General features: G+C 41.0%; 1 protein-coding gene across 9 annotated transcripts in view; it reads left to right on the top strand.

The window, feature by feature from the left end:
- LOC121289736 (arginyl-tRNA--protein transferase 1) overlaps nt 1–24,709 on the top strand; it is a 272,072-nt gene that overhangs the window by 79,561 nt on the left and 167,802 nt on the right. The window lies entirely within an intron of this gene.

Below are 24,709 nucleotides of genomic sequence, written 5' to 3'. Positions count from 1 at the left end.
CTTGAAAAGCATCCATTAACCACAATTCGCAGTTTCCTGTCAGTCAGTCAATTTCATATCCATGTTGCCACTTTCCATTTTATTCCATGAGCTATAAGTTTGCTTACAAGTCTGTTGTGCAGCACTATAGCATGCATTTTGTAAGTCCATATACACCACATCAATAGCATTGCCTTCATCAACTCTCTCTGATACCTCTTCAAAAAGCTCCAGCAAGTTAGTTAGACATGATTTTCCTTTTAGAAACTGTAGTAACTATGGTTTTACTTAGTGTGTAATTTAGCTTTAAGAATACTTGTTAAGGAAGATCACATGATCTGTCGTAACCTATAGGAGGGTAGCGGGGGATACCTTAGCAGTCAGTGTAGAGATAGAGTTCGAGTTGAAAACACATGTAGTTGCTGCTGAGTATATTGTAAATAAACTAATGTTTCCACCCAAGAAGTGCCTGCAGATCAACTCTATCATTAATAGTAGCAACTGGCCCCCCCTTACAACAAACTGGCGACAAGGATAAAACAGAATTGAACAGAAGAAATCAAAAAAGAAAGAAATCAGCACTATACGTCACCCAGTGATTGTAAGTAGCAAGCTCCATTGGAATTGAAGAAGTTATCCCCTCTCAAAATGCCGCGGTTTGAGAGAATTTTTCCTTTTGAACCAGCCACAATTGGTCTCATTACATAGAACGCCTTGCATTCTTTTTTCAAGTGAACAAGATTACAGGAGAAGAGAAGAGGCAAATGATCCTCTTGAGTACTTGTGGGAGCAAAACCTACAGTTTGACGACACCCAGTGCCCCAGATTCGAAGAAGTTTGATGAATTAGTGGACCTCGTGAAGGGCTATTTTCAACCAAAGTCCTCAGTTATGATGCAGAGGTTCAGGTTTGATTCGTGATATGGAGCCCCGAGTGAGACAATCGCATGCTACGTGGCAAATTTGAAGCAGCTAACGGAGCACTGAGTTTGGTATAACTCTAAACGACATGCTCAGAGATTGTTAGTGCGTGGTGTGAAAGAAGACACAGTTCAGCAAAGATTATTGTCTGAAGTGAATTTGGATTTCAAAAAAGTTCTAGAGATAACACTGGCCACGGAAAGCGCAGTAAGAAATTCAAAAGCAAGACAGGATGTACAAAATGCATCCTCCACATCGGGCTGGAAACCTCAGCCGAAAATGGTGTGAAAATGCAAGACTCTGCCAAGAAGTGGGAAGCAGCTCCTCTAGCTGAAGAATAAGGAAAAATAACTTAGCAGCGAAATCAAAGAATAGTTTTAATAGAGGTGGAAACAAGCAGTCTTTTAGCGATTGGCAGTTTAAAAAAACCGAATGCCACTATTGTCACAAGAATGGACATATGATGAGGCAATGCAAGGAAAAATTCAAGTAGGCTTGTAAACAAAAGAAGAAGCCCAATGAAATCTACAATGTAGAAGAGGCTGAAACAACAAATTCAGACATTTACTCATTGTTTAATCTGAAAGTTTGAAAGACAGGATCAATATTTGTCACAGTGAAGGTTAATGGCAAACCTGTCAGAATGGAAGTGAACATGGGAGCTTCCACTATAGTAATTGGGGAATATACCTTCAGATATCTGAATAAGTGTGAACATCATTTAAGTTTAGAAGAAACATCTGCCAAGCTCAAAACATATACACGTGAAAACATTTAAGTAAAAGACCTAAGCAGAGTAACTATTATGGAAGCCAATCGGCAAAGCTACCCTTGATGATGGTAGCAGGTAAAGGGCCAGGCCTCCTGGGGCGAAATTGATTAAAGGGGATTAATTTAGAATGGGCTGAAATTTTCCAGTTGAGAACAAGTGGGCTCCCAGAACTATTTAGAAAGTACGCCACTGTCTTCAAGGACAAACTGGGGGAAATCCAGGGCCTGCAGGCCAAGATTCATGTGGATCCGGAAGCAACCCCTCACTTTTTGAAGGCGAGACCGGTGCTTTACGCACTGCAGGAAAAGTCAACACTGAACTGAACAGACTAGAGAAACTGGGTGTTTTGCAATCTGTTCAGTTCTCAGAATGGCCAGCATCCGTAGTCCCCGTCCTTAATCTTGACCAAAGAGTCCGAATTTGTGGAGACTGCAAACTGATGGTTAATAAAGTAGCTAAGCTAGACAGGCACCCCATTCCAAAAACCGAAGACCTGTATGCCAAGCTGGCAGGAGGGACAACATGCACGAAGCTTGGCATGAGTCATGCTTATCAACAACTAGAATTGGATAATGCCTCCTGGGAATTTGTCACAACTAATATCCACAAAGGGTTGTACCAACATACACGGTTGCCTTTTGGTATCTCCTCTGCTTACACTATCTTTCAAAGAACAATGGAAAGCTTACTGCAGGGACTGCCCCAGGTTGTAGTCTGTTTAGACGATGTATTGGTGACAGAATTCACTGAAAAAGAGCATTTGACAAAATTAGAAAAGTCTTAAAATATTTCTTGCATGCTGGAGTGCGCCAAAAAAAAGAAAAGTGCATGTTTCAAGCAAGAGAGGTAATCTATTTGGGTCACTGGGTAGATTCACAGGGCCTCCATCTGGTTGAGGGAAAAGTGAGAGCCAAAAGAAAGGCACCTGCTCCAAAGAATGCCTCAGAGTTCAAATCGTTCTTAAGAATGATCAACTATATGGGCTGTTCTTACCCAGTTTATCAACAATGCTGGCCCGCTGCATTCTCTACTCAAAAAGAACCAACATTGGTCTTGGGAGGGGCCCCAGAAAGAAAGTTTCACAAAGGTGAAACAGTTGTTGCACTTGTACAATCTATTAGTACATTACTAATTATTGCAGACGAAAGAATTGGTGCTGACATGTGATGCATCTCCCTACAGAGTGGGAGCAGTGTCCTTTCTTCGGATGGTTGATGGCACGGAATGACCAATAGGTATCAAGAATGCTCACCACAGCAGAAAAGGGATACTCACAGTTAGAGAAAGAAGGCCTGTCCATCATGGTGTCAAGAAATTTAGCAAGTACATACATGGCTGTTATTTTACAATTGTTTCAGATCACAAGCCATTGCGAGGGTTGTTTAGTGAGGGCAAGGCAATACCACCCATAGCCTCAGCAAGAATACAATGATGGGCTTTAATTCTGGCAGCACACAAATACACTTTCGTACATAGGTCTGGCAATCAAATCGCAAAAACCGATGCTCTTAGTCGTTAGACTTTACAAGAAAATGATGAACACATCCCAGTTGCACAGCAACTTGTTCTACTATTAAATTTCTTAGATTCCTCGCCAGTATGTGCTTGATAGACCAGAGACTGGACAAGTCAGGACCCTATCTCAAGTACGAGAAGTGCTGCATGGTTGGTCACAAGAGCCTATATCTGATTAAATGAAACCGTACTTCAACAGAAGGCATGAAATAACTAGTCAAGGTGCACGTGATGGTTCCTCCAAAGGGAAGGGAGCCACTTTTAATGGAACTACACAGTGCCCACCCAGGAATTTTCTGAATGAAGATCATAGCACATAGCTATCTGTGTTGGCCTGGGATGGATGGCAAAATAGAGAGTTCAGTAAAGCACTGTGTGCAATGTCAGCAACTGCAAAAGTTGCTAATGACAGTCCCATTACACCCATGGGAGTGGCCAGGTAGACCCTGGGTGCAGTTACACATTGACTCCGTTGGACCTTTCCTAGGAACAATGTTTCTGCTCATTGTTGATGCCCGTTCAAAATGGTTGGACGTATACGAGGTGAAGTCACCAACATCAGCCACTACAATTGAGAAACTACATCAGAGTTTTGTCATTCACGGACTACCAGAAGTAGTCATTTCTGATAACAACATGGCATTTACGAGTGCTGAGTTTCAACGGTTTATCAGCCTCAAAGGCATCACGTATGTAAATACGGCACCATACTACCCCTCCTCAAATGGACAGGCCCCACAGGATGGTTCAAACATTCAGAGCAGGCATGAAAAAGCTATCGGCAATTCCTTGGCAACCAAGCTAGCACGATTTCACATTTCGAAGGGAAGGTGGAAAGGAGTCAGTGAAGCCAGAAAACTAGACACAACTGGCATAGTTGTGAGGAAATTTACCATGGGAGAGACGGTATGCGTGACGAACTTCAGAGGGTCCAAAGTGGGTTCTGGGTGAACTAAGTGCGGTGACTGGACCTCTATCTTACCACGTGGACCTGGAAAACCAGATCTTCCGTAAACACCTGGACCATCTAAGGAAGAGAGAGACAAAACACCAAGATTTGGTTCTACCAGTGATCATGACGAGGTCTGCGTTTCCTGTTGAGGATACTCAACCTAGGACAGACATGTCTGATGTTCCTGTAAGGGTTGAGGATACAGAACTGCAAGCGCCCACCGAAGTACCTGATGTACAGGCAACTCTGGAAAAAGAGGTTCTTGACAAAGAGTCTGAAGTTGTGGAGCTGAAACATTCCACACGTATCAGAAAACCACCTGAAAGGCTGGACTTGTAAATTCCTTACCCAGTGTAAATATTATGTTGTCTTGAAAAATATGTATTTGTAAATATAATATGTACAGCCAAGTCAAAGAGGGAGGAATGTAGTAATTATGGTTTTATTTAGTGTAATGTACCTTTAAGAATGATACTTGTTAAGGAGGATCACGTGATCTGTAGTAACCAATAGGAGAGTAGCGCGGGCTACTTTAGCAGTCAGTGTAGAGATAAAGTTGGAGTCGAAAACACACGTATAGTTGCTGCTGAGTATATTGTAAATAAACTTAATGTTTCCACCCAAGAAGTGTCTACAGATCAACTCTATCATTAATAGTGGCAACTCAACCATCCTGACCACAGAAACCCATGCTGACTTTGCTTAATTAACCCGCACTTGTCTATGTGACTATTCATTTTGTCCCTAATTATTGTTCCTAGAAGTTTCCCTACCACCCAAGTTAAACCCGAATATGAGATGAAGTGCTGAAATTACCACAACATGGTAAAGCTTTAATATTCTTATTGATTTCAATACCCATAGCCACTGATTTGCTGTACTCACAGGAAAATGGATAGAATTGTCATTTAAGATTCCAGAAACAAAAGTGAGAATCCTGTAATCCATGGAATAAAATGGTCCTTGAGTTATTCAGTTGCAAAGATTAAGTGACCCTGCCTGTAATCTGTTCACTGACAGGCAAACAAAAATCAGTTGGTTTTAAAAGGTATGTGAGGAATAACTTAAAAATTCCAAAATCAACTTTCAGATAGGAATTTTATAGAATTGTGATCAATGATCATTGTGCTTTTTTATTTATTCTTTCATGGCATGTGAGCATTGTTAGCAAGGCTAGCATTTATTACCCATCGCTAATTGCCCGTGAAAAACTGGTGATGAGCCTCCTGCTTGAACTGCTTAAGTCCGTGTGGTATGTGTGCTATACAGCGCTGTTAGGTAGCAGTTCAAAGAGTAAAGAAATTGTTATTTTGTGGAGAATTAAGGATGGTTGAGAATATTAGTAAAACTAATTGGAGTTTATGTTGACATCCTAAACAGTTGAGGAATTTTTTGAGTATTCTACAAAGAACACCTTTGATGAGTGTTTCTGTCTTGAGAGATAAAAATCTGCAAGAAGTTCTTCTCTTGTTTCTTGTGCAGCAACCTGTTTGTGGATTGAGCGAGGAGAGATTTGATTAAAGTGTCCCTTACATTCAAACCATGTGTTGAATGCAATATGGAACTTTACCCAAATAAGGAATTAATGTCACCAGGAGAGGATGGGAATAGTTGATCATCAAGTTAATAAATCAAGAACATAATTTTCTCATTTCCACTGCCAAAGAAAATATTTTAGTAGGGTGGCAGAGGCACTTTAAAATATTTTCTCTGCCAAAAAAACTGATCATAAATCATACTTTTGGGTAATTTCCCCCATTTTTTTCATGAAAAAGTCATGCTGTTTTGTGGTTGCCATCACTAACGTCTACACTCATTAGTTTTCTTTTTTAACCTACCCACTTGAAGCCAGAGAATCTCCTGCAATGGGTTCCCTTTTTCTTCACTGCACTCACTGTTGCTTTGGGAGTTCCCAAGCATCTACTCCGGTCCCTCTCCTGTTTCTCATTTACATGCTGGCCCTAAGTGATGTCAAGTTCCACGTATTTGCTAATGATACCCAGCTCAACTTCACCACCATGTCTATCAATTCCTCCACTGTCTCTGTGATTTTGGATTGCTTGTCTCATATCCAATCTTAGATGAAACAAAATCTCCTTTAATTAAAAATTTGGAAAATCAAAGCCATTGTCTTCATCCTGTGCTGCAAACACCATTCCCTTGCCATCAATTCCTTCCTCCCCCACTGTCTGGATCTAAAACAGACTGTTCACAACCTTGCTGAGCTGACCTATAGTTTCTATTCTGATCCCATATCTTTTCTGTCACTAGGACCACCTCTGTATTATCACCTGTCTCTGCTTAAGCCCATCTGGTGCTGATATCGTCATCTATGCTTTAATTGCTTCTAGTCTTGATTATTTTAATAATCTCTTAGCCAAACTTCCGTCTTCAATCCTTAATAAACTTAAGATTATTCAGAACCCTGCTGCTCAGGGCTTAACTTGGACTAAGTTCCATTCAAACATCAGCTGGTGCTTGCTAACGTGTATTGCCCGAAAGCCTTGATTTTAAAGTTCTCACCATAGCTTTTAAACTCCGCCATGGCCTCCTCTCTCCCATCCGTGTGACCTTCTCCAACCTACAGCCTGTAAGAATCCTGCATTCCTCTAACTCCAGCCTTAGTCCATTCCCTGCTTTCTTCACTCCACCATTGGTGGCATGTCTTCAGCTGCCTAAGCCCTATGCTTTCGAGTTCCCTCCCTAAACCTCTCTGGTTCCTGCCCCTCTAAGACCCTCCTTTACACCTACCTCTTTGACTAAGCTTTTACTCAATTATTCTAATGTCTTCCTCTGGCTCCATGTCACTCCCTTGTCCAATTATGCTCCTGTGAAGTGCCTTGAGAAATGTTACTCTGTCAAAGGTATATCATGTGCTTTGTCTGCCTTGCACCACTAGGTATGGGAAAGCTCTAAATCTAACAGTGCTATATAAAGAAGAGTTGTTGTTTTTCCTATGTTGTCTCAAGTTTTCTGTTGCCCATTGTGCTTAGAAGTTCTTCCTATTTAAATGTTTTTCAATTCTGCAATACTTCTTTTTAATGCCACTTGACTGCTGTTTAGTGTTTTCTTAACACAATCCACCTTGGAGCTCCTGGGGAGGATTGCTGCTTGCTGCACCCTTTTCAGTGGGGGGGGGGGGGGGGGGGGCCTCTCCTTTCCAGCCAGCTGCCCTGCCTGCTAACTGATTAACTAATTCCCCTTCTGCACTTAGTCCATGGAGCTCCTGCTCACTAGACCAATTTCCAAAAAGCTCTGTTTGGTGATATATTTTGCTGTAATGAGTAATTTCAATAACTACTACCTTTTTACTATTCTGGGAGTTTCAAGGGCACCTAGCTTCATATTTTCTGCCTTGAACGTAGAACAATTGAGCTTTTCGCTTGGATTTTGATTATACAGTATATGTCTCTGGGAGTCACAGAACAACATCTTGCAACAATCTGAGTACAAGATCTTGGTTAGCAATATTCTGTACCTGGCAGAGTAAATTTTTCTTGTCCACTGCCAGCCATACAGGCTATTCAAATCGCTCACTGATATTTACCAGGAATAAATTGTATGTTTAGGAGGAAATAATTTGAAAATAAAGGTGATTTTTCTTTTTCCTTTCTCTTCACTCACATGCCACCACCAGCAATACAAATCTGGATAATATGCAATTATTCCTCTCTTCTTACAACAATTTTGCCTCTATTGTAAAGTCCTTTAATATGTTGCTGCCTCCAAATTCATGCCCATTTTCCCTAGAACTCGGATTTAATCCCTCCAGTTGTGTTTCCCTCCTCTTGCCAGAGTACCAAAGCTGCTCTTAGAATGTCACAACTGGCATCCAATGTGATTGTGACAAACGTAAATCTTCTCTCTTTGTGCTTCTCAACCTCTTTAAAGCCTTTCGTACTGTTGACCGCAGCATCCTCCTCCAGTGCCTCTCCACTGTCATCCAGCTGGATGAAACTGCTCTCAGGTGGTTCTATTCTTACCTATCTGATTGTAATCAGAGTATCACTTGTAATGGCCTCTCTTCCTGCTGCAGAATTGCTATTTCCGGTGTCCCTAAGGATCTATCCTTGGCTCCCTCCTGTTTCTCATCTACATGCAACATCAGCTGAAGACACACTGTTAGTTTCCACACCTGTGCTAATGACACCCAACTAGAACTCACCACCACCTCTCTCGACTCCTGCACTGTTGCAAAATTATCAGGTGGCTTATCCAACATCCAGTACTGGAGAAGCAGAAATTTCCTTCAATTAAATATTGAGAAGCTATTGTTTTAGGTCCCTGTTCCAAACTCCATTCCCCAGCTACTGACTCTATCCCTCTCTCTGGCATGTCTGAGATTAAAACAGGCTGTTCCCAACCTTGATGTCATATATGACCCTGAAATGAGCTTCTGATCTTGACTAAAACGACCTATTCCCAACACCCAACTTCACTTCTGTCTCAGTTCAGCTGTTAAAACCCTCATCATGACTTTGTTACCTCTAGACTTGACTAACCCAACACACTCCTAGCTGATCTCCCACATTTACCCTCTGTAATCTTGAGGTCATCCAAAACTCTGCTGCCAATGTCCTTAACCCCCACCAAGTTCTGTTTACCTATCACCCTTGTGCTTACTGACCTACATTGGCTTCTGTTCAAGCAATATCTTGATTTTAAAGTTAGCATCCTGGTTCCAAATCCCTCCATGGACTCGCCCCTCCCTATTTCTGTAACCTCCTCCAGTGCAACATCCCTCCAAGATATCTGTGCTCATCTAATTCTGACTTCCTGCGCACCTCCAATTTTATTTGCTGCACTTCTGGTGGCTGCGCCTTCTAGCGCTTGGACCTTCTGAAGTTCACTCTCTACACCACCTTGCCTCTCTATCTTGCTTTTCTCCTTTAAGATAATCCTTAAAAATTTATCTCCTTGACCAAGCTTTTAGATGTCTGACAATATCATCTTATGTGACTCAGTGTCATATTTTGTTTTATAATGTTCTTTGAAGTGTCTTGGGATGCTTTATTGCGTTAAAGGCTCTATATAAATATAAGATGTTGCATCTCCAAGAGGATTTTTATCTTGTAAGTAATATTAATTGTAAGCGTTGCTCCCTCTCCTGTGAGCTAAATTTGGCTGCTTCTCTCAGCAAATAATTATTTTGAGTTCTTCAAAATGTTCAAACAGACACGGAGGAAGTGATCTCTCATTGGAGAGAACATTTTGAACAACTCCTCAGCCGAGACTAGCGTATTCGACTTGAGCATCCTCAACTCCATTCCTCAATGCCCTGTCCGGCTCAATCTCGGTGCTACCCTGATCAAGAGCAAAGTTGAGAAAGCCATTTAGCAGCTAAAAAGTAACAAGGCCTCTGAATTAGATGGAATCCCTGCCAAAATTCTGAAATGCAGCAGAGAAACAGTCCTGGCACAGCTGCACTATCTCATATCCCTCATCCGGGAAGCCCTGCTGTCTGCAACAGATTATTGCAAGGATCCCCCTCAATTGCTTCTGCCCATTGGCCAAAGAACTTCCAGTATCACAGTGCGGATTTGCCCTTCAAGTGGGATCACAGATATGATTTCTATTGTGTGGCAAATCCAAGAAAAATGCAAGGAGCAACACCAGCTGCTGTACAAAAATTCTAAGGGGAGGACCCACCATTTGTGGTTAACTAAAAAAGCTAAAGAAAGCATCAAACTTAATGAAAAAGCATATAACTGCAAAGATGAGTGGCAAGTCAGATGATTAGTCAGAATATAAAGAGGGGCAGAGAATGATTAAAAGATTAATCAGGAGAAAGAAATTAGAGTATGAGAGGAAATTAGCTAGAAATATGAAAACAGATAGCAAGAGTTTCTACAGGTATTTAAAAAAGAGTGTAAGTAAAGTGGGTGTTGGTCCTCTAGAGAGCGACAATGGAGAATTAATAGTAGACAATAAGGAAATAGATGAAATGAACAAATATTTGCTTCTGTCTTCACTATAGAAGAAACAAAAAACATTCCAGGAATAGCTATACATCAGGAGGTGGAAGGGAGAGAGGAACTTGGTGAAATTACAATCATGAGGGAAGCAATACTGAGCAAACTGATGGAGCTGCAGGCTGACAAGTCTCTGGGTCCTGATGGACTTCATCCTAGGGTCTTAAAAGAGGTGGCAAATGAGGTAGTAGATGCATTGGTGTTAAGATTCTTCTTCAGAGTCATACGGACTCAAAACGTTGAGTTTTTACAGGATTTTCTGTCTTTAAATAAAAGTAAAGTTGTTATGCTTCAGTTATACATGGCATTTGTGAGACCACATCTTTGAAAACTGTGTACAATTTTGGTCTCCTTAAAGGATGTAAATGTGTTGGAGGCGGTTCAGTGGAGGTTTACTAGGTTGGTACCTGGAATGAACAGGTTTTCTTATGAGGAAAGGTTGGATAGACTGGGCTTGTTTCCACTGGAGTTTAGAAAAATGAAGGGTGACTTGATTTAATTATATAAGATCCTGAACAGTCTCAACAAGGTGAAAGTGGAAAGGTTGTTTCCTCTTGTGGCTGAGTCCAGAACTAGGGGATATTGTTTTAAAAGTAGCGGTCACCCTTTTAGGACAGACATGAAGAAAATTTTTTTTTTTTTTTAGGATTGTGCAGCTTTGGATCCTGTGCCTCAGAAGGCGATGCGGGCCGCGTTATTAAATATTTTTGAGGCAGAGGTAGATAGTTCTTGTTAAGCAAAGCAATCGGAAGGTTATCGGGGGTAGATTGGAATGTGGAATGTGAAACACCAACAGATCAGCCATGATCTTATTGAATGGCAGAGCAGGCTCAAGGGGCCTACTGCTCCTACTTTGTATGTTTGTATGTACATAGCCTCTTTCGACCCCAAGAAAGCCTCTGACTCTGTCATCTGCAAAAGCTTATGGAGTATCCTCCTCAAATTTGGCTGCCCTGAGAAATTTGTCACCATTCTCCACCTACTCCATGATGACATGGAATCTGTGATCCTCACCAACAGGACCACTACAGACCTATCTCAGTGAAGACTAGGGTCAGACAAGGTTGTGTCTTGCACCAGTCCTCTTCTCCATTTTCTGCATTGCCATACTATGCCTCACCACCAGCAAATTACCCACAGGCTTAGAGATAATCTGCAGTACAGGTGGGAAACGTTTCAACCTACACCAGCTACAATCCAGTGCCAAAATGAGTCCAACTTCAATGAGTGTCAGTATGGAGATGAAGCTTATGTGTGCACTCACTCAAACTGATGTCCAGGTCATTGTGGACTTCTCCAAAGCATATCAGAAAATGGGCCTTTCAGTAAACATATGGAAAACTAAGGCCCTCTTCCACAGCAAAATTCTGCCTCTCCCTCTCCCACTCAGTCTCCCTCTCTCTCGCCCACTCCCTCTCCCTCTCAGTCTCACTCTCCCTCTCAGTCTCCCACTGATGCTCCCTCTCCCACTGATGCTCCCTCTCCCACTGATGCTCCCTCTCCCACTGATGCTCCCTCTCCCACTGATGCTCCCTCTCCCACTGATGCTCCCTCTCCCACTGATGCTCCCTCTCCCACTGATGCTCCCTCTCCCACTGATGCTCCCTCTCCCACTGATGCTCCCTCTCCCACTGATGCTCCCTCTCCCACTGATGCTCCCTCTCCCACTCAGTCTCCCTCTCCCACTCAGTCTCCCTCTCCCACTGATGCTCCCTCTCCCACTCAGTCTCCCTCTCCCACTCAGTCTCCCTCTCCCACTCAGTCTCCCTCTCCCACTCAGTCTCCCTCTCCCACTCAGTCTCCCTCTCCCACTCAGTCTCTCTCTCCCTCTCCCACTCAGTCTCTCTCTCCCTCTCCAACTCATTCTCCCTCTCACTCTCCCACTCAGCCTCCTCCTCACTCTCCAACTCAGTCTCCCTCTCCCACTCCCTTTCGCTCTCCAACTCAGTCTCTCTCCCCCCCACTCCCTCTCATTTTCCCTCTCAGTCTCCTTCTAACACTCACTGTCCCACTCAGTCTCCCTCTCCCACTGCCTCTCACTGTCTCTCTCCCATTGATGCTCCCTCTCCCACTCCCTCTCACTCTCCCACTCCCTCTCCCACTCAGTCTCCCTCTCCCACTCAGCCTCCCTCTCACTCTCCCACTCAGCCTCCCTCTCACTCTCCAGCTCAGTCTCCCTCTCCCACTCCCTCTCACTCTCCAATTCAGTCTCCCTCTCGCTCTTCAACTCAGGCTCCCTCTCCCACTCCCTCTCGCTCTCCAAGTCTGTTTCCCTCTCCCGCTCACTCTCCAACTCAGTCTCCCTCTCCCACTCCCTCTCACTCTCCAAATGAGTCTCCGTCTCACTCTTCCTCTCACACTTAGTCACCTCTCCCTTCACTTAACAGAGCTGTTAGAAAGCATGCTTCAGAATCGCCAGCTCTATGTTGAACTAGGTGGGAAGCGCAGCAGATGGCGTATTCAAAAGAATGGTCTTACTCAGGGAAGCATGCTTGCACTGCTGCTGTACAACATCTACACAAATGACCAACCAAAGGTGGTGTCACACGCCCTTTCATATATGCTGATGACTTATGTGTCACTGCCCAAAGCACTGATCTTAATACCGTGGAGAAACCGCTTTCTGAGGCCTTGGAGGGACTAACATCCTACTATGAAGAAAACCACCTTCACCCAAACCCATCAAAGACGCAAGTTTGTGCATTTCGCCTCAGAAACCATGAAGCCAAACGCTAGCTTAAAGTAACCTGGTGTGGAGCAACACTGATGCATTGCGAGCACCCTATCTACTTAGGAGTCACTCTTGACAGATGCCTCACCTTCAAGAACCACATCAAAAAGACAAAAGCAAAAGTGAGCGCACGAAACAACATCCTGAACAAGCTCACTAACACAAAATGGGGAGCAAGCTCGAAAACATTGCGAACCAGTGCACTTGCTCTTTGCTATTCCACTGCCGAATACGCCTGCCCTGCATGGGAAAGATCTACTCATGATAAGAAGATGGATGCCATTCTGAATGCAAGTTGCCAACTTATCACAGGTTGTTTCAAACCAACAAACACCAACAGCCTATATATCCTGGCAGGTATCGCTCCCCCGATATAAGAAGAATGGTAGCCAGCAAGAAAGAGCGACTCCGTCAGACATCAGATGAGAAGCACCCTCTACATGGTCATACACCTACAGCCAGCTGCCTAAAGTCAAGGAAGAGCTTCATGAACAGTGTTGTTCCATTACAAATAACCCCATCTGAAGCCTGCATCGCCTTGTGGAAAGACCGGCTCGCCAGTCTCGAACAACCCCCAGCGATGGAAATTCTACCGGATGAAAGCCTTCCCCCAGGAGCTAATTGCAATTGGGCAACCTGGAATTGCCTTAACAGACTTAGGACTGGTGTAGGTGGTTCAAAGGTGTCACTAAGTAAATAGGGATATACAACCTGCCCGACAACTTGTGTATGTGGAACTGAGCCACAGACTATGCAATATCTCCTGCAATGTCTATCGCTAGAGGAACCCTGCACTGTTGCAGATCTTGCCGAATTCAACAGCAAGGCGCAAAAACGTGTACAGTTCTGGCTGGGCCATGTATAGACTGTCTGTGGACACGATAAGAAGTGAGAGAAGAGAATTTTGGAACTTCATGTGATGATCCACACATCGTCTATTTCTAAGTTTTGAGAATTGCAATGTTGTATCACGAGAGTTGCTTCTTGAACTGCTTGAGCTGCAATACTTCTCTGTGATCGTTTAACTTTATGGGCTGGATTTTGATAATTGCAATGTTGTATCATATGGTCTATGTTGGTTCTTGCTGAAAGAAGTCTAGTCTGCTTGTATATGTGTATATGTTTGTTTGTGACTTCAATTACATAGGCAAATACATGATCATGCAATTAAGCTGCATCTTGTTTGATTAGTTGTTTCTTGGAGTGATTCACATTTGTAAATTCATTTTGCCTCTCGATTGCCCTTGCAGGAATAACTCATTGTGTCAGTTTTGACAAATTGGGAAGATTGCCCTTTTTTTAATGTTTGTTTCCTTGTACATTTAAGTGAACAGGCATATATTTGGATGAGCGTCATATGCTGCTGCTTCTCCACCCCCAGCCCCCATATCACTATAAAGTGGTAGGAGTTCTGAGGTTCACTTAAGAACTGCTTCTTATCATGGGAAATGTCTTTCTGCTTCCTCTGTTTTTGTCATTTTTTGGCTCCTGTCATTCCTCGAAGACCTTGGGCCTTCCAAGGTGAGAACAGCACCCTGATTTTCTCTATGGCTGCTATCATTTCTGCTGTGTGATCATTCAACAGGTATTACTATTGAAGTCAGATGCAGGATGAGTCTGTGAGTGCCCTTTCATTGCTCCACTACCCCCTTCTCCCATTCCCGAAAGATGTTATGGAGAAGCCTGGGTTTACATCAAATTGCTTGGCAAAGCATTGAACTAAGGCAAAGAAGTTGAAGTTTTGAGCAGCATCTGTGATGCAACCGGGTGAGAGTTGCTTCTTGAACTGCTTGAGCTGCAATACTTCTCCGTGATCATTTAACTTTATGGGCTGGATTTTACTGTCAGCAATCGGGACCAGGGCCCGCTCGTTGACGCATAAAATGATGCATGGTGATGTCGGTCGGGACTCCCAACGTCACCGCGCCCCATTTAAATTTTCAGGAAGGTGGGGGCGCATCAAAATCAGCCGCACGCCCGCAGACCTGTCAATGGCCAATTGAGGTCATTGACAGAGCAATTAAAGTAATTAGTGGACCTGCCCGTCCAACGTTAAGGTTGGCGGGCAGGCCGTGAGCACCGGCAGCAAGTAGAAAAAACATGAAACCTCATCCACAGGCAGGATGAGGTTTCATGTAGGGTTTTAAAAATTTTAATAAAGTTGTTTTGGAAATTATGAACATGTCCCAACTCACGTGACATTGTCACATGAAGGGACATGTAAGGGAAATTTTTTTTTCTATTAATATTTTTGAAAGTAGAGGCGATCTCCCTGAGGCAGCACTTAGCCTCAGGGAGATGAGTGCACTCTTTCGTGCGCATGAGCGAAAGAGTGCACTCTCAATTTTAGGCATCCCCCCCCCCCTCACCCACACAGGCAGCGCATAGCGCTTCCCTGCGGACGTCATGCTGGGCGGGCCTTCATTGTCCCGCCCATGTAAAATGGCGCAACGCCTGATTGGGGGTGCTGATCGGAAGCACGCCTGCACACGCCCACCCATCAACTTCCCCCCGACGGGGGGAAAATTCAGCCCTATAAATTTTATTTCCGATGACTAGGCCAAAATATTCTGGCTTTGCATTGTACATCCCAAAATTCCTCATGGCTTATTCCATAAAGTTGTGAAAAATTGGATGGCCATGACTTACGAAGTACTCTGGCGATGAAGAGTTGAACTTCTTAAGTTCACTGGATATTGCTGTTGATGACTGGTTTCTTTAAGGAATGGTTTTAAAGATGCATGTGGAGACTGATTCAAATCAAATGTGTGGTGTCTTGTGGATTAGTACCTTTCTGGATCAGGGCTTCTTGAATAATTCATGTCTATTTAGTATTAATTTTTAAGGTAAACCTTTAAAGTAGTGGCCAACTGAAATGGAGCTGATGGAAAGGTAAAATTCTGCAGATACTAGCAATCTGAAGTAAAAACAGAAATTGTTTAAAATACACAGCAGGTCAGGCAGCAGTGGGGCTGATATATTTGAGTATTTGTGCTAGAAACATGATATTGTATTTGATTTCAGTGGAACCATCTGTGGAGAGTTATTACCTTCTGCAGTAAAAAGGGAACCTTTAGGTTCCTGCCCACTGAAGGCTAATAGAGCTCATTATAATTTATTGGAAATGGGCTTTTATCACCTCATCAATGCAGACTGCAGGTTTATACTATTTACCTAATTCTGTGTGGCTTTATTAATGTTCATGGAAGCATTCCTGCTGGGATTGTGCCAGGATAGTTTTTTAGGGCTAATTTTTATTGGTATTTGTAAGTCTGAAGTAAATTTTGTATGGCACCATGTACATATGCCTTTAATAATAAACATTATGTAAGACACATTTCATATTGTGGGTCATTGAATATTTTGTTCCTTTCTTTCTTTATTAATCAACTCTTTAGATTATCCCCTTGGTTGATGTGTTATAGAGAAGATTTCTATGGTAAATCTTAGTTTCATCTTTTCAGTTCCTGTTGATATCTTAATTCTTTTCCTCACACTTCATGATATTAAACAATGCAGCTACCTGAAAATTAAGATGAGATGTACTTATATGTGCATTCTGAAGTTTAAATAAAACACTTGGAGAAGAGTAAGGTTATTTTGTACAGAGATATTTCCCCTTCCCCATGTATTTTCTTTTTAGTCCTTCCCTATTGGTGGGGGTGCTGAAGTATGCATGAAAGATCAAACCTTGCCTGTGCTCACTCTATTTGACTGTGACCAAGTGTGGTGTCCTGGAGAGAACTCAAGTAGAACTGTCTGTCAAGATTGAGACTCAAACTCTTGGTAATCCTCAGTAGCAAATGTGTTAGTAATTGCACTCTAAAATGACCCCAAATTAAATGGTAAACACATCAACTTACTATTATTACCAGTGTTGATCTTAAATGAAGCATCAGGCTATTTTGACATCTGCTTAATTATGAGATGCTTAGCTTTGTCAAGGGGTAAAGACTAGCTTTTGATTTCATTGAAATATTGTGTTATACAATTGAAAGGAAATTGGGAAGTATAAAATACAGAATTTGATTTCAAAATGCACATCATTGGAAAGTGATTTGTTGATGTGGAACTATTTTTATTATGTTATTATGCATTATAAAGACTAATATTTAGTGTGCATGTATCATGCCTGCTACATTGACTCAAAGGTCAATTTAAAAAAAAGCTTTTGTTCACAATTAGGTGAATAATGCTGATTGCCTGAAATATTAATGATTTAAATTTTTTCAGTTTAAATAAAAATTGTGAGCAATAGTATTGTTTGGAACTAGCTCATTTTTGCATTGCTAAGGGAGTCTAATATTTGCACTTGGTCATAGAGGGGAATATTTGAGTAATAACTCTGAGCTCAGACATTTAGATCACAATATATCTGTCAGATCCAGAGAATGGCAAATGACCCCTTCTTCAACTTGTTGGATATTGAAGACAAAACTAGTGGGAAAAATGTCCCTGGTGCAGCGCTACGCAAATAACTAGTTAGGAAGAATAAAAAAGGTAAGAAAGGGCAAAAAATATAATTAATTGAGAAAAATGTTTTGGGATAGAGGAGCGTAGAATAAATGAAGTGAGTCAGTTAAGCAAATACTGTTGTCAGGATGATATAATAATTCTCATCTAATAATTCATTGTAAAATATAGTAACAGTGAGATGTGTTTTTATGTCTATATGTGTGTGTGTATGTATGTGAGACTTATTTGGATTAAAGGCAGCTGGCCTGAAGGCTTTGATGTAAAGATGGTAAACATGGGGGAAGTTTAGAATACAAGGTAAAAGGGACATTTGCTTCTTTAAATAAACCAGATTAGATTGTTTTCAAAGGAGGGGTGAAATGTGTCACCTAGCCAGGTAAAGTTTAGAAAAAGTGTGTTTATTTTTCCCAAAGATTACTGGTAAAACTTAGTGCTATGAGAGGTTTTTATTCCCAGGAAGATAAAGTCCAAAGACATAGTGAAACAATGGGAAAATATGTATAAAGGAGCAAAGGCTATGTGTAAGGGTTGGCATTTTAAACATCTTACAAGTGTGAAAAGCCTTCAGCATCTATAGCTCAAGCTGCTGTTTTCAAAGGACTGTATTTAAGAAAACTCACTTTGAATTTGACTTGTTCAAGGTATCATGTTTCTTTGCCTGGGTCTTTTAAAATCTGTGTCTTACTGTTGCCTTAACAAAAGTGTAACTGGGAGTTAGATTGATTGGTGATTTAGAAGTTATCATAGTAGTAATTTGTAGATCTATGTACGTATTTAAAAATAATTTCTCATTAATAAATATTTAATCTAGTTTTGTAAGACTTGATGGTCTTGGTAAGACTTTTGTAAGACTTGGGTGGCCTTATTACTACTGAATTCAAGTCACGCACCTTGAAATTTATACAAATTGCAAAACAAGTTGTGGCAGTTATTTCAAGTTTCCTTTTAGGATTTGAACAACTCAGCATTTACCATCGTCTGTGCCATAACACTGTAAAAATACTTAAAGCTAAATTGGGAAGCAGCAGACAAAGCTATTTTTCTTTTAAGCAAGTTTTTAAAAGATGTGTGTACTGGAAGCAGACCCCTATCTTGCTTCAAACTGTAACATTGCTTATTGGTTTCATGTATATTTTTAGGTAGGTAATTATAGAAATAAATTCAACTTCTAATTTTGCCTTGCAGGGAGTGTGGAATGAGGCAATGCACACTTCTGTGTAAATAGATCTTTTGGTAGGGAGGCAGCATGTAGCTCTTGTCTTCTGGAGGGAAATTGTGTGTCAATTTCAAAAAGAACTAACTTCAGTCTTTATAACACCAAATGCAAACAAAGCTTTCCAGTTTATAATGATTGACAAGGGTGGTTAAGAGGCAAGCTATTTTGTAAATTATGGGTAACAAAGCCAGCAGTTCTCAGCTTTTAACTGAAAGCTAAGATTAATTGAAAATCTGCTTATGTGCCTGACGTGAAAGTTTTGATCTGGAATGCCAAAATCCTGGATGGAGTTGTGCAAATGCTGCGCATTTCCGCTATTCCAGTTATCTTGTGTCAACCTTTAGTTTTCAGGTCATGGTAGTAAGACAGAACTTGATGGAGCACATGTGCCCATGTTAGAATAATTGAAGACTCAGTTCAAAATCCTGAGAAGTTCCCCCAGATTTTGGACACTATTATTTTTATGACAGTTGGAGTAGTTCATACCTTGACTCATTTCTTGATTATTCTGAAGTATTTATCTGAATTTGGAGACAGGCTGTTATGTAGTATTGAGCATATAATTTTTAAACTTCTGCTATGTGGACCTGATTGCAATTTTCTATTTGATTTCATTGAGTTTCCGATTTAGATTTAGAAATGGAGAATTTTCAAAAAAAAACCTTCTGGGTTATGAAATTCAGTTTAAAATGGTCATCCTTATATATGTTCCTTGGGATTAGCTTTCATTTTGAAGATATTTTTTAAAAAGGCCTTCTAATCAAATAGAAATGGATTAAACACACTACTATTCCCTGGGTGGCAGATACGGTTCTTGGAGTTATTTTCTAATTGCTTCAAAGGACTGTAAACAATAAGCTTTCATTAGAATGTTGATGGAAGCAGTTAGTATTGATTCATTTAAGTTCAACTTAGATTGCTTTCAGAAAATAATATTTTGCAAAACAGTGATATGAGTTATTTGAGACCTGACCTATGCTAATTACAGCATGCTTGTGAGGGACATTTGCCTATAGCCTTGTGGTTCCTCAAGCTTTCCACCACTGGACTTTTTCCTCATGTTATTACTGAGTCTGTTGTAGATTAATGGATGGAAACTGATTGCTATGATTAGTCAACACTCCATTGTCATATCATGTGACTACTAGGATGGACATTTAGTTTTAAGTTTAGTTTAGACATTTAGGAACAACACCTCATCTTCCGACTAGGCACTTTACAGCCTTCCGGACTGAATATTGAATTCAACAACTTTAGGTCTTGACCTCCCTCCTCCATCCCCATCCCCTTTCTGTTTCTTCCCCCTTCCTTTTGTTTTTTTTTTCCAATAAATTATATAGATTTTTCTTTTTCCCACCTATTTTCATTACTTTTAAATCTTTTATGCTCCCCCCACCCCCACTAGAGCTATACCTTGAGTGCCCTACCATCCATTCTTAATTAGCACATTCGTTTAGATAATATCACCAACTTCGACACCTATGTGTTCTTTTGTTCTGTTGTCTGTGACATCTTTTGATGATCTGCTTCTATCACTGCTTGTTTGTTCCTACAACCACACCACCCCCTTCCACTTCCCCCCCCCCCCCCCCACCTTGAACCAGCTTATATTTCACCCCTTCCTTATTCACCTCGTTCTGTCGAAGGGTCATGAGGACTCGAAACATCAACTCTTTTCTTCTCCGCCGATGCTGCCAGACCTGCTGAGTTTTTCCAGGTAATTCTGTTTTTGATTTAGTTTTTTTTGTCCAGAATTCCTATACTCTTATCAAGGTTAGCATCTTCTGGGCTTACAGAAGATTCATCCTTTTAAAAATGAAGACATTTCCAAGCAATATAATTAAACTAATAATTTAAGTTGAAGCTAATCAATGGGTTGATTAGCATGTGGTTTATAAGATTGTTTTGGGACTGTGTCTTTAATTTAAAACAAAATGAAAGGAATGATGTACTCTGTTCGAGAGTCAGCCTGGCAGCAAATCTGGGTGGTTTGATTGTTAGGGGGCTCAGATTGCTTTACTGGGAAGAAGATGCTAGGTGTTTACACTCAGAGACAATGCCAGTAGCCTTTGTGGCAACAGTGGATAGGCTGAAAGTCTCCAAAATCCCAGAAAAGCATTGAGAGTGTTGGGTTGTAAACAGTTATGCTTTAAACTGTCCATTTACTTCCAGGATAAAAAAGAGTTGGGGTCACAAGGATAGCTAATCAGCATTTCTACCTGGATACAAGGCCCGTGTGATTCAAGTTGCCATAGAGATGGGTTTTGAGAAAGGGAAGGGTCTAAGATATCCTTGAAAACTCTCAGACATGGTTACTCTGCAGGGTCCGGGAGAGAGAGAGAGAGGTTTACCAGAAGAAATGCAGATGGGAACTTGGGCTCGGGTTAGAAAGACCAAATTTGTGAGGAGGTAAAATGAGGCTGGAAGAGTTGCCTGGCTTTAGCTTGAGGAGAAGTCTCAATGTAAAAGACAGTTTTGAGCTTTAAAGTTATCAGACTCAGAAAAGAAAGGAACAGAACTAAACTATCGGAAGTGATTCTTGGCTTTGGACCGTGTCTGGAAAAATTGAATGTAACTTAAGGGACAGTGTGAAGCATACCTGTGAAGTGGGTTTTTTGGTTGTGTAAAAAGGGAAAATTCTATTCTCTAGCTTAAAGTATAAGTTGCCTACAAATATAATGTTTAGTCAATAGTGCTGTCAATCTGGCTGTTACAGTAAACATCTTAAAATGTGAAATCTTGTCATGTCCTCCTTTCAGCTATCAACTGGAAGTTTGAATTTCTTTTACAAATTTAACAGTCTCAATTGTGATCATGACACATTATGCATTTGATTTACGTAATGTATAGTTACTGGGGATGCTTTTGTTTTTACAGTGCTATTTGCATATATGTATATATATCCTTTTTATTTAGATAATTTCACCCTGGTCTGACATGTTTACCTCCACCATTGAAGGTGGCTGGAGGTGTTGTTTTCACCTCTATAGTCTATAAACAATATATCTCAAAAACTGATAGATGGATTTCAATGCAACTTGGTACACGGGGCATGGCCCAAGGAAGAACGGATGTTTTTGGCAAAGATGTGGCTTGGATGCTGGAATTTTTTAAAGGATTCATAAGTATTGGGAGTAGGGAAATCTGACTTTTGTTTAGCATGTTGTGGGTTGCTTTATTTAGAATGTTGCTTATTGTTTTAGAAGATTGTAGATTGCCTCAATTGCTATGGTGGAGTTTGTTACAGCTGTCAAAATGTAAGCAGAGTTTTTCAGAGCAGATTGTTGGATGTGGATTGGCCTGGAGCCTCCACAGTGATATAGAAGCTCTTAATAAGATTTCTTTTTTCAACCTTGAAGTTACAAAACATCAAACAGGCAGGCAAGGTCTCAAGGAAGACCTGTGTAATTGTAATAACGTTGAGTTAACACAGTGTGACTGAGGTATGTGCTCTATTGAGTGCCCTCTTCACTTGGTAATGTATAGAATAGCTTGAGTGAGGCTTACACTTCTTGCACTTTCATTGCATAATGTCTTTATAAAAACCAGTTCATGTGTTGCAAACACAAAAAGAGCAATTTACTAAAACGAGTGATTTCTACATTGCTTTAAAAATACATACTTGCATATTCTTCATGAGACCAAATCTTAACAACATTATTTATTTAAAGCACCATTCTTACGATTCACTTTTGGTTGCAATCCTGATCAATGACTTGCTTGAGGGCTACTCTTAGAAGCATGCCATTAAACAACTCCATGTTTCTTTTAAAAACAATAGTAAATCTGCTGTGATATTGCTCTAGGGTAATTCAGGATCTGCAGAGCAGTTTAGTTTCTGATGTTTACCCTGGGCCCTGCAATTTAAGCACAATAATGGTTGCAGCGATTTTACTGAAGTAATACATGACTAGGCTGAAAGTAAAAATGTTACATTTGGATCAGAGGCCCTCTCCTAACATGCCCCACAAAATTTTCAGCTGATGTTACTAAGAGATTTCTGTCTGATTGAAGTGAATTAATAGGGTAAGTCGTGACAACCTTTTGTGCTCAAAGTCTAGGACAATGGGGGCATAACCTTAAAATTAGAGTCATTCAGGAATGAAATTAGCAAACTTTTTTTCAGTATGGAGCTCCCTCCCATAAAAAGCAGTGGGTGCTAACCTAACAATTTAAAATTGAAGATTGATAGATTTTTGCTCGCTAAGGATGTTGAGGATTATAAAGCCAAGGCAAGTGTATTGGGTTAGGATAAAGAGCAGCCATGGTCTCTTTGAATGGCAGAAAAGGTACAAGGGGCTGACTGACCTACTCCTGTTCTTATGTTTCTAAAGTTTCACTAAACGTTGTACTTCATGACTTTTCTGTTAAAGGTGCAGAGCTGGCTCCACACGTCTGTGATGTACATTAATGCCACGAGGTGAGGATTCCCAGCTCAAATTAACCCTGGTTGTGCATATTTGTTGCAACATAATACACCCCAGTTTACTGATGCATTTCAAAAAAATCATGGATGCTTACAATTTAGAAATTGGTCTGACTAGAGCTGACATCAAATCGTAGAAGATTGTCAGCTAGAGTGGAATACCTAATGTTTGTCAAGTCTCTTGAGTACTGTTATCCAATTAAAAGCATGAAATAGTATAAATATTTCTGCATTCAGATTATAGTCCAGTAGTCATGGTTCTGCAAGAGGAGCAGTATAGAAACATGAGACTGCTGAATAACTTCTTTACTTGCCATGCTTTGTTCAATTAATTCTTGCACACCTTTGTGATATACACTTTTGCGTAGCATTGACAGTGTCTTTGTTGATTTCACAAAGACCTTCGGTACTGGGTAGAGAGTAGCATCTGGAAACCGAGATTGCTTGACCAAAGAATTTTACCTAGATGATCTGCGAGTTCCATGATGGCCAGAATAATAGAAAGTAATGAAACTTCCATGGAGGTTTTGTGGCCCAGCAACACTCCTACTCTGGGCTAGAAACTCCGGGTTCAAGTCCATCTTCAAGACCTGATGGCCACAGAAGGGACGTTCATAATGCGGCCAAGCAGGTTGATTATCAGCCTGTAAAACCCTCTAATACACCTGATGACAACCGGTAAAAGTGGGAGAGTTTCCTGGTCAGCCATACTGCAGAAGGCAAAGGCACACCACTGGAGCACTTTACCAAGCATAATCATGGACCAATCTAATGGAAGTCAATGGTCACCAACCTTAGGACATTGCACCCGAAGGAGGAGGAATAAAATTTCTGGCTGACAATAGAGATCCCTTGGCTGAATGTTGAAGGGCTACTGGTGTAGTGGAGTCCCACGGTCGCTTCCTTTCCATCCTGGATCTCGCTCATGAACCCTGTGGTGTTACTTTCTGCAGATTTTGACAGTCTCCTAGTTATTTTGCTTTTTATTCCAGATTTATTTAGTCAACCAAATTTAAATCATCTAGCTGCTGTGGTGGGATTTGAACTTGCCTCTCTAGATCATTAATCCAGGCAGCTGGATTGCTAGTCCAATAATTATACCCACTTTGTTACCATTCTTCTTATTGCCCACACAGAAGAAAACCTACCAAGTTATCATGGATCATTTCTTGAAAGGAGTGTATGAAATTTGGCATTAATCTGAAGGAGGCAGACCTTAGCCTGACCCTGGAAAAGTTCAGCACCATTGAATATTATCATTGAAGAGCACAAACTGTCTGCAATGAAAATGTTCATCAACATGGAAGCACCTTGTCACGTGATGTGCCTTATATCATGAAATGAACCAGCTTAAAACCAGTGGTTCTTTCGGAAGGCTCCATGTGAGGTTGTAGGATAAAAAAGGTGTTAACCTAACAATAAAACTTGACATCTAGGCAAATGTTACATTGTGTTTACTGCACAGACAGACAAATAGGCTATTCAGCACGTGTTGGTGTTTATGCTCCACTCTAACCTCCTCCCTACTTCATCTAACCTTATCAACATTATCCTTCTATTCCTTTCTCCCTGGTGTATTTAATCTTGCTTCCCCTTACGTGCATACATGCTCATCACCTCAACTATGGTTTGTGGTATTATTCCATATTCTAGCCATGCGCTGCATAAAGAAGCATCTCCTGAATTCCCTATTAGGTTTATTAATTATTTATAGCCTTCTAGTTTTGTTCTCTCCCACAAGTGGAAGCAA

The sequence above is a fragment of the Carcharodon carcharias genome, chromosome 17 (genome assembly GCF_017639515.1).
Source record: "Carcharodon carcharias isolate sCarCar2 chromosome 17, sCarCar2.pri, whole genome shotgun sequence".
Classification (NCBI taxonomy): domain Eukaryota; kingdom Metazoa; phylum Chordata; class Chondrichthyes; order Lamniformes; family Lamnidae; genus Carcharodon; species Carcharodon carcharias.
This window is presented reverse-complemented; position numbering and strand designations above follow the sequence as displayed.